This window comes from Limulus polyphemus, unplaced genomic scaffold (assembly GCF_000517525.1).
Source record: "Limulus polyphemus unplaced genomic scaffold, Limulus_polyphemus-2.1.2 Scaffold2290, whole genome shotgun sequence".
Classification (NCBI taxonomy): domain Eukaryota; kingdom Metazoa; phylum Arthropoda; class Merostomata; order Xiphosura; family Limulidae; genus Limulus; species Limulus polyphemus.
The window spans coordinates 116,170-124,439 of NW_013667900.1; the positions used below are offsets into that span (position 1 = coordinate 116,170).

Below are 8,270 nucleotides of genomic sequence, written 5' to 3' on the forward strand. Positions count from 1 at the left end.
TCCGAATAATAGGGTTGCGATTCTAAAGCTAATGTTTGTTACTATCGAGTGTTACTTTTTTACTTGCTGTAGTTTGTTGATGTGTATTGACAAAAAGTCATGATATCTAATCAAAAACACCTTAGGTGTGAAAAAAAAGTGCGTCCGAAAAAGGATTGAGTGTGCAAATTTAAGGAATGAAATCAAAATTGGCGGTCAAACTGGTAGCTACACTTATAGCGTTGATAAGAATTTTACAGGAAATATTCATTCATTAGTTAGCTAGGCCACACATTTTGTTTTACCCACCATCATGTCCTAAGTTGAACAAAAATCACGGCATAGCTAATTAATGAATGAATATTTGCTGTAAAATTCTTATCAGTGCTATAAGTGTAGTTACCAGTTGGGTCGCCAATTTTGATTTCACGCTCAATCCTTTTTTTGGCCGCACCTTTTTTCCACACCTAAAGTGTTTTTTGATTAGATAATAATAATAATATTCTTAATAATTTTCTTTTTTATGTATTCTTTATTAGTTTAACGTTGTTTCTTCTACAAAAATAATCTTTTTAGACCAGGAATGTAGGGTAAAAAGTTAGTATTGTTATCTGGGACATCACATTGATAGCATTTGTGAATGTTCAATTGTACTTTTGATAATAGTTATAGGAAATATGTTGATGTGAAGAAATCGGGATTATAGATGCTCAGCTATAGAAGCAATTGATTTCTATCCCTTCTCCAAATTACTTTGGTCTTTATTTAAAATTGTGGGTAAACGTATTAATTCTATTGTGGAAGTAGTTACACATCGGCATAATTAAAATCGACAAACACAAGTAAACACAAAAACAAAAAAAACCTAATCACTTTTACTCCTCAGAGTAAAAAAAACACACTTTTGAACACTAAATCCTCAGTACCCATTTTCCTTCCTCAAATCACTCTTCTAAAAAAAAAGGCTTCAATTTCATTATTTTCCTCACATAAACTCCTTGTCTTCGAGTTATGACAGAACTGGAAATTCTTTTACGAACACATACTATAAATATTCACCAAAATACGAATTTATGAAAATAACTCCAATCAACTTAAGAAAATGATCGCAACGAATGTTTCCCGCTAAAAAATTATTCGCGTTTATGTTTCCTGGTGGTCCGAAAGCAATTTATGTAGCTTTATTCAAGATTTATCTCTTTTTCATTTATCGATACGCAAGCATCTTCAAGCCAACCTTAGTCATCTTGAAATATAGGCCTTAAAACAAATAGAATTCATAAGTTCTTTTATTATCTTAAGAGATGATACAGGTAATTCAGCTGTAATCATGTGTGCAAAAAGAATATCTAGAAGAAACGGATATTCATCCTGAATTATAAATCCAAACTTCTACCTATTTCCAATGATCTCACACGTTCAAGAGAAGATGAACGCAACATTTTTCTATTAAAACAAAAAATAAGATCTTCTCCCTCCTGAATTGTATGAATCTTTAGGATCCACTGATATCAGAACTTCTTAATTATATAATCTTCCTAAAATTCACAAAGAAAATTGCCCACTCTATCCTATTCTTTCAGGCTATAGTGCCTACAGTTTTAACTTAGACAAGTTTCTTACTTGGGTTTTCTGCCCGTGACTAACTTCTGCTTCATCATACATAAAAAATTAAGCGTCATCCATCCAGAATCTTCAACAATTTGATCCAAATACTCGTATCTTCAATTATGATATCATTTTTCTCTTCACGCAAGTCCATTTCCTAGAGCCCCCAGTGGCACAGCGGCATGTCTGCGGATTTACAACGCTAGGAACCGGGATTCGATACCCGTGGTGGGCAGAACACAGATAGCCCATTGTGTAACTTTGTGCTTAATTTCAAACAAACCAAACCTTTCCCTAGAAGCTTATGATATCGTTCTTTCCAAAATTCAAAATGATCCTCATTCTAGAACTCTTCTCACTTGTCTTATCCGTGCTGAATTATTGAAATCTGCCATTAAAATGACCAACTTTCAATTCAACAACACAAACTATGATCAGGTGGATGTTTTAACCGTGAATAACCCATTTTCTCCTGTACTTTGTAATTTGTTTATGACTTACATTGAACAACATGCTCCAAATACCACGCTGTTTCCTTTTATGTATATTGGCTACGATACGTTGATGACGTATTTACAGGTTTTTCCAACACACAACAAGCCTAGTCTTTTTTAGAAAGACTTAACCTACAACATCCTTCTGTAAAATTTATCATAGAAAAAGAAATACGGAAAACTTTATTATTTCTTAACGTCACTATATATAGATTAGATCAAGGCTTGTCCGCTAGTACTTAACTGTTTATCGCAAATCCAACCATACTGACCTCTATATTTGTTTGTTTGTTTGTAATTAAGCACAAAGCTACACAATGGGCCATCTGTGCTCTGCCCACCAAGGGTATCGAAACCCGGTTTCTAGCGTTGTAAGTCCTCAGACATACCGCTGTGCCACTGGGGACGACCTCTATATGCCCTGGAATTCAGTTCATACCACCTGTCAGGAAACAAACTTTTAAAAAATTAATATTTAATGCTACAGCCATTTAAAATTCCCTAGGCATTCTGGCTTGAGAAATCCAACATATAAACTCCTGTTTTCTTTACTTCAATAAATTTCCAAAACTAAATTCGAAATCATAGTTACTAACACCCGTGAACGTGATAACTGTGACGTCTCAGATAATTTCAACTTAAGTAAAACACTAATACCTGATCTTTACCCAACACTCTGTGCCTCTCTCATGCTTTAAAAACATTATGGTTTCACCTATGTATAATTCGCAATTTTATGAAAAGGTTAAATTTAGTTTTACTTTTGACACAAAACTAGGCAATATTCTGTCAAATAAATCCCAAAACAACCATATAAATAATGTTGTTTTATGAATATAAATGCAAGGAAACCGGGAGAAAACTCAATACCCGCATAAACGAGTACAATCATTCACTTTCTCACATCTTTCAATATAAACAAGACTGGTTACGTCTCCATTCATTAATTTTATGTAATTTGTACTGAAAACAGCAACTACAAAAGGAACAAGAGGGAATCCTCAATAGCCGCGGCTGTAATTAGTTCTCAAATCGATCCAGAGATGGGGCTATGAGCTAGAGGTTTGTACTAGAAAACAACAACAACAAAACACCCAGAGCCATTCTATGAGCCGCTATGTCGCGGCTAAAAATCAAGGAAGCCCTGTTAATAAAAAAAATGAACAAATATTCTGGTTAATCAGTAGTATTTTAACTGCCACATGACTACTTATTAACTGTTATATTTTCAAATGTAATTCTCTATGACTCACTCCTAAGTTGTACCTAATGATGACAAGTAAACTTGTCGAAACGATGAAATAATCATTTTCTTGTTTGTTTTTTTTTACCTTCCGATATAGCCATTTTATAAATTTATTCAATGATAAAGTTAAATTCAAAGTTTCGACTCTAAAATTTTCGGAAATCTAGAACTTTGTATTCGGAGCATTCGATTCGCCTGTTTATGTTTTTGAGTGCAATGAATTTCACTGTAGCAAGCCCAATATACGACAGTTGCTTACAGTTGCTTCCGTTTCATCAAACTGATCGTTCAAGTTTAATGATAATAAATGGCTAAGGAATCCATGAGCTGGAAGCGAAACCAGAATGGATCTCTATACTTTTAATTTTAGAGCGTCTTGACTAAAATCGATACGGCTCCATGTCTCACCATAAATTCAAGAAGGTCTGTCTTGTCTCCCAGGAACTGAGCCTATGTTTGCTTCCAAGACACTGTCATTGACGAAGGTTTTGTTCAAGAAGGTCTGTCTTGTCTCCCAGGAACCGAGCCTTTGTTTGCTTCCAAGACACTGTCATTGACGAAGGTTTTGTTCAAGAAGGTCTGTCTTGTCTCCCAGGAACTGAGCCTTTGTTTGCTTCCAAGACACTGTCATTGACGAAGGTTTTGTTCAAGAAGGTCTGTCTTGTCTCCCAGGAACTGAGCCTTTGTTTGCTTCCAAGACACTGTCATTGACGAAGGTTTTGTTCAAGAAGGTCTGTCTTGTCTCCCAGGAACTGAGCTTATGTTTGCTTCCAAGACACTGTCATTGACGAAGGTTTGTTTGAATTTATGCACAATGCTACACAATGGGCTATATGTGCTCTGTCCCCACGAGTATCGAAACCTGGTTTCTAGCGTTGTAAGTCCGCAGACATACCGCTTGCCACTGGGGGGTGGCTTGACGAAGGTATTCGTAGAATGCACAGCACAATTACACAATCTGCTATACAATTAACTTGATTAATACGCGTCTGAAGACCAGCATATTTTCCTGACATATTGACAACATTCTCCACAAAACTTTTACCACTGTGGCTGGAAATGGACACAAATTTCATAAAACTTTCCTCTTTCATTAACAAGACAAACAGTGAATGTCAGTTGTTCAACGTCGTGAGTGTTGTCAACTGAGAAGGAGTAATACATAACGGTGTGAATTTATTTCAGTCTTGTTGACCTAACTATTTTTGTATGAAAATACAATATGATTTTCTACGCCCTCCATTGCCAGACTTCTCAGTATGAATTGCCAGGAAGTTATTGAATTTGGAAATCGGCTTTAAGATAGCTGTTATGAACAAATCCAATCTTTTCATCATCACCACGAAACGAGAGCCCTCTTTTGGCAAGATATTTAACTACCTACGCAGTTTTCTTTAGTATCTCTCGCCAGTCCTGTTTCTTACTTTGAGACACTGAAGCGAAAACTCGTTATTAATACACTGGTTAATTTGACATCGACCAATGTTACTGATTATACAAGATTGATGATGAATGGTATGCTCATGCGCTATAATCCGAAAAGTTGAACGGACCCAATCGTTGAATTCATCACAAAAAGTGTGTTTCTTGTCTGAATAATTACAGTACCAGTTGAAGGAGACTACAATAACCATTCCCGTGTAACTATTTCACTATCGACTAACTTTCGACTGAAAAAATACTTGGACACATAACGACTGTGAGACTGACCGTTCATAAATTTGTACTGCTGTTCAGATGCTTTGAAAACCACACTGTGGTTCTGACAAAAGGGAGGACTCTTATTAATCCATCACAGACTGAACTATCATTCAGATTATTGCAGAGTAGGCGTCTTCAGCTTGTTATGGTTCAGGCTATACTTGGACATCTTCAACAGCACAGCCTGAACTTGATATTCCCCCTATTGTGGAGTCAGTATCTTCAGCTTGTTATGGTTCGGATTGTACTTGGTTATTTAAACAGCCCAACCTGAACTTGATATTCCCCTATTGTGGAGTCAGTATCTTCAGCTTGTTATGGTTCGGATTGTAGTTGATTATTTTAAACAGCCCAACCTGAACTTGATATCCCCCCTATTGTGGAGTCAGTATCTTCAGCTTGTTATGGTTCGGATTGTAGTTGATTATTTTAAACAGCCCAACCTGAACTTGATATCCCCCCTATTGTGGAGTCAGTATCTTCAGCTTGTTATGGTTCGGACTGTACTAGTTTATTTTAAACAGCTTGATAATGATAAGCACAGTCTGAAAATTACCCCTACCCCTCCATATTATACAATCAGCGTCAGTTATTGTTTGATTGGAAAAATTGATCAGTTTAGGTAGTTTGCCCAGCCGCTCCTTTTCTTTGCTTAATTCGCTTTTTACGAAACCGCATATAAATAGCTCCATCATGACGTTTTTAAATAAAACCAACCAATAAATTTGGCTTACTTTTTTTCCACACTATTTACATGTACGTTAAGACTTAATCACGGCAGCCTCGATTCCAGGGGCAAACAGAAAGGCTCTTGAATGCTTTGTGACAACAATTAATTAAGCGGAATGTGTTATTTTCTTTCAATATAAGTCCAAGTTAATTAATATGACTTTTATAGGTACTGCTAATTCGGACCAGTTCTGATTTTCACATACACCTACTTCTAATTACGTTGATGTAAATGTTACTTATTAGAAATTTTCTAATCATTGGTGGCAGGGGGAGGGGCTTTCAGCTGGGGGCTCTATGTAAGTGTATTTAATGCACATTGGTTAATCCGGGTATAGATGTAAGGGTTATATTATGGGGGTAGATTAAGATACCCCAACTTATATTACCTTGGGAAAAGAATGATAAGAATTAATCATACTGAAGCCTATAAGATAATCCGGGGGATCGATAGGATAAAGATTTATGATTTCTTTATGCTAGGGCCTGGCAAAGTCTGGTGGTTAGGGCGCTCGACTCGCAATCTGAGGGTCGCAGGTTCAAATCCTCGCCACGCAGAACATACTCACCCTTTCAGCCGTGGGGGCGCTATAAAGTGCCGGTCAATCCCACTATTCGTTGTTAAAAAGGGTAGTCCAGTAGTTGGCAGTGGGTAGCGTTGACTTCCATCTAGTCTGTCACTGCTAAATTAGGGACGACCAGCTTTGCTCGAAATTCAAAAACAAACTAATCTTTATTCTAAATTCTAAAAACAGTAGTATGAGATACAAGTTCAAATTTAAAGAATTTCATCCAATACGAGGCCTGACATGGCCAGGTGGTTAGGGCGCACGACTCACAATTTGAGGGTCGCGGGTTCGAATCCGTGGGGGCGTTATTATGATCGTTGGTAAAAGAGTAGCCCAAGAGTTGGCTGTGGGTAGTGATGACTAGCTGCCTTCCCTCTAGTCTTTCACTGTTAAATTAGAGACAGCTAGCGCAGATAGCCCTCGTGTAAATTTGCGAGAAATTCAAAACAACCCAACCAAACAAACAAACATCCAATACGCCTAGGCAAGCAGGATGTGGTCATAGGTCTATTTATATTCGAAAAGAACCTTCTTGGTAAGTTGTTTTTCGTGAAACCCTTGAGCTTAAATTAAAAATTAACAGTAATTTCTGGAAACATTTATCACTACTTTATGTCTGAAATTGACTCTCAATTGGTAATGCTATTACAGCGCATTATCTTCAGCTGTTGGAACATTGACTCAATAAAGTTTATTTATTTGTGAGTATATTATTAAGAAAAACAGCAAATTCTAATCAACGAAAAAAGACGCATTTCTGTGATAATAAAAATGTACTTGCTAAGCTACTTTGCCTTTCTTTTCTCGGTGTTTGCACATGTGTGTGTATCTCGAATATATAATATATATTTTATATATGAACATATATATAGGAGTTGAATCGAATTTAAAAGTTAGGATGAAGGTTCCGATCATAATGTTGTTTTTTAGCACAAAGCTACACCACGGGCTACCTGCACTCTGTCCATCTCATAGAATCGTGTGTCGGGAGGTCGGGGCAATCAAATAATGAACTTTCTGTGCGTGCTGTACCCACTGCGGGTATCGAAACCCGATTTGTAGCGTCGTAAGCCTGCAGACTTGCTGCTGCTGAGACACTGGGAGTCGACTATGTTTGTTGTTTTTTAGGGCAAAGCTATACAATGGGCTATCCGTACCTTGTCCATCGCGTGGAATCACACCTTGAATTTTAGAGTTGTTAGTCCTCAAGTTTACCGTTGATCCACCGGGAAGGGAGGGGGGACTAATATATAATAGAAAGTAGAGTAGTCACAAAATTTTTACTATTTAAGTTAAGTTATAATAATGTGGACAAATTGTTCACGAGACCTAAACATCAAGTGAGATCTATATGACATTATTCAACTGAGAAAAAAATGTATGGCATACTTGTAAAACATTTAAGTATTCTCGATACTATGTTATCATGTAAGGTTACTGACAGAAAACCATGGTTTTTGAACTTATCCTTTTTAATGCAGTTTTATGGAATACCCTTTATGAGATGGACGCAAGATGTAAAAATATTCTGTTTATATCCTTCCTGCAGACGAATAAAGAAATATTTTCAGCCATAATTTTATTCATTGCAATAAATATGACTACACAATGCTGTTTATATCTGATAATTTTTTTTTTTTAGTGAGGGTATTGCAATGAAAGCAGTATGGAGTTCAAAATTTATATTAGATCATTAGTTAGGGACTCTCAGTCAAGGTATCTTAAGGGGCCTTAAGCCAAAATGTTTGGGTAATCCTGATCTTGAGAATAAGTTTCTTTCTATTTTAATGTTATAGTTCTATTCGTTGTTCCAGCTTTGATGTTCTTTTCCATTTGAGTGAGGCCCGGCATGACCAGGTGGTTAAGGCGCTTGACTCGCAATCTGAGGGTCGCGGGTTCGAATCCCCGTCACACCGAACATGCTCGCCCTTTCAGCCGTGGGGG

The 8,270-nt window shown here is 36.8% G+C and overlaps 1 protein-coding gene across 1 annotated transcript in view; it reads right to left on the reverse strand.

Moving 5' to 3' along the window:
• Positions 1–4,449, reverse strand: part of LOC106466528 (transcriptional activator Myb-like) — a 57,446-nt gene extending 52,997 nt beyond the window's left edge. Inside the window, exon 1 of the mRNA XM_022394563.1 lies at positions 3,736–4,449. The gene's annotated coding sequence lies outside the window, so the exon portion shown is untranslated. The remainder of the gene's footprint in view (positions 1–3,735) is intronic.
• Positions 4,450–8,270: the final 3,821 nt, after the last annotated feature.